Genomic DNA, 3,243 nt, shown 5'->3' with positions numbered 1-3,243 from the left:
ATAATGCATGTGGGTTATCATAATTTGAATTGTAATTATAATTTGGATGGGAATAACCTTAACAGTATCATGAAATAAAAGGGTTTTGGTGTAGTAGTTGACCAGTCTCTAAAGCCATCTAAGCAGTGTGCTGTTGTTAGTGGTAGGGCAAATAGGATTTTAGGTTGTATCTACAAAAATATTAAATACAAGTCTAAATAGGTTATAATTTATTTGTATAGGTCACTGGTTAGGACACATTTGGAATATTGTGTTCAGTCTTGGGTTCCTTACCTTAGGAAATACATTGAATTGTTGGAAAGGGTTCAAAGAAGGGTCACTAGAATGGTGCCTGGAATGGAGGGGTTGTCATACGAGGAGAGACTGGAATCTCTCAAATTGTTTTCTCTTGAAAAAAGAAGAGATAGGGGGATCTGACTGAGGTTTTTAATATTGCAGAGGGAATTGAAAGTGTTACTCCATCATATTTAACAGTGAGAACAGTAGGACTAGGAAACAGAAGTATAAATTTTGGCAGGGTAAGAGTCATCTTCAGCTAAAAGACAGTTTCATTTTTCTAACAGAGCGGTTGGCCTTTGGAATGGGTTACCTTTGGATGTTGTAGAGGCAGTAAATTTAAGTGAGTTTAAGAAAAAGCTTGATAAGAATATGAATGATAACGGCTGGCTTTAAGATTTTTTTTAATTGTTTTAATTTAGGTTAGAGGATAGAACAGCCGAGATGGACCAATAGGTCCCATGTTGTCCCAAAACGTTATGTTATCCAATATAAACGCATGCAATTACAAAAAGTAGCGGTAGGGCGAGGATATGCAATCTCTCTGATCGCTCTTGCTACATTCTTCTTTACTTTTACGCATAAATTCGTATCATCATAATTTGTTTTGAAATCGTGCTGCAGTAAAACAAAACCTCATGAAAATGGCATTAATCGGAACGACGATTCTGAAATTAGCCATTCGTTTATTAATAAAAATATTAAACAAACTTCAGTTGACGCAACATAGTTTTAAAATTAAAAAGTATTCGATCTTTTAAATTGCTTATTTTATTCCTATTTCTACAGAAACTTTTCGTAATTTCCACAGGGTGACGCTAGCAGCCTTCCACTTGGCAATTTTTACAACTAAGTCTGACAGCTGACTGGGACTAGGTGAAGGTCAAACAGTTGCGCAAAATCAAAACAACATGAATGGAGATTGTGCTTATATTGGAGTTCAATAACAATAAGTTTATACTTGTAATCTTATGTGAAGGTAAGTAATTCTAAATTCTTACTTGTACAGTTATCTTTTTTCTTTTTGAAGCTACTTTTTAAACCTAATTTCACTGCGTCAAATCCTCTTCAAAGAATCAATCAATTTTTGTGGTTGTTGCTTTATTTCATTTTAATGTATCGGAATGGGATAATACTGTTAGTGTTTATACCATGTTACTGTTAGCAGTTCACTGGCATAGGTATTTTCACATGTTGTCTCGCAACCATATGTGATCAACTATCGTGAAAAAATACAAATTAACTGATTTCTTCTTAGAAAGTTTAAAAATACTTTTTGTTTTATTTACTTATTATTATAATATTTGAAATTTGGTGGAAAGTTTAATACCGATGACTCTGACATTTTTGTCAATTAGTAAATTACATATTTGAGACAGATTTTAATACGAGTGTAGAATATTGATCTTTAAATTTTAGTCTTTACATTTATATTCATGCTATTTGAAATTATACGTACAGATTAAAATAGTATTATTACTGTTTGTAGAAAGGTAGGAGATGAATGCTCATTTTCACCAGAAATTATCAAAAGATAACCACAAATTATTAAGCCTTGTTTCTGCTAAATAGACAGAATATGACTGGTCATGGTGGTTTTCAAGCTACAAACTAAAAGTAACTTTGTTAGAAAATATTGCATTTATACATGTAATTATTAGAAGCGAGATATATATTGTATAGCACTGAGTAGTTAATTGAAATTTTAATAATTAGAATAAACTTTAAAATCAAATCTATACAACTACTTGATACATTTTGAATAATTGAGTAAATAAAAATAGCACTATTTGTCTGTTCACTAACGGAGAAGACTCAAAGGTGTTGCTGTCAACTTTATCTTATCTACAAGACTAATAGACAAAGGAAAATTAACATTCTCTTTTTGTCATTGTTGAACTGTGTACTAAAAATAAAAATTGATAGATAAATATGTTACAATTGTGAACTTTCATAGGGTATCCTTTTCTCGTTTATCTTTATTCCCGACAACATCAGTGGTTTGGGTTAATTAATTTCATTGGCTAAGAACTGTGATTACTTGCATGTTGGGCCATGCTGGGACCTGTAGTTCTTGGTGAGCCTTGAGTTGAAGCAGGGAGAAATGCTGTCATCCAGTTTGAAGCACATCTCCCAGAATGTGTATCTAACAACTTCTTAAGTATTGCTGTTTTTTTAGAAACAACATGACAGTAATTTCTCAAGCTCAGCAGATCATCAAATTCTAGTCAAAGTCCCACAAAAAAAACCTGTTTAAATGTATACTGTATAGAAACATGTACACACAAACTGTTTCTTACTTAGAATGCTTCACAAAGAAGCCAGTAAGGCAAAGTAACATTTATTATTTTATTTATCAATAAAAGAAATCTTGGTTTCAGATTACTATTATTTCTTTCATTATGCCACATATTATTTTCTTGAGTTAATGAACACCAAATCTTCTATTATTGTTTCTGTGTCTTTTTCCTTCATATCTGTTTTTCTAAAAATGATTCGATTAGAATAAATGATGATCATAATTGTGATTCTTTACAAATATTGACTTGTAAAAGTGATAATTATTCAGCAATGGAATTTTAATTTGTGTAGACCAAGTATTGATGAAACTTGGGTATTTACAGTCAGCTCGTGATTTATAATGTGAAGTAAACCTCTAACTGTTCACTCATTTTATCTATAAAAGAAATGTTGAAAGAAGAATGTATTTACTGAGAGCTTCTATGTCTTATGTCTAGAGGGTATGATAGTGTTCAGAGAAGATAGATATGTCTTATGTCTAGAGAGTATGATAGTGTTCAGAGAAGATAGATATGTCTTATGTCTAGAGGGTATGATAGTGTTCAGAGAAGATAGATATGTCTTATGTCTAGAGAGTATGATAGTGTTCAGAGAAGATAGATATGTCTTATGTCTAGAGGGTATGATAGTGTTCAGAGAAGATAGATATGTCTTATGTCTAGAGAG

Source organism: Limulus polyphemus, unplaced genomic scaffold (assembly GCF_000517525.1).
Source record: "Limulus polyphemus unplaced genomic scaffold, Limulus_polyphemus-2.1.2 Scaffold6313, whole genome shotgun sequence".
Lineage (NCBI taxonomy): Eukaryota > Metazoa > Arthropoda > Merostomata > Xiphosura > Limulidae > Limulus > Limulus polyphemus.
The sequence above is the reverse complement of the archived record's forward strand: the minus strand, read 5'-3'. Positions refer to the sequence as shown.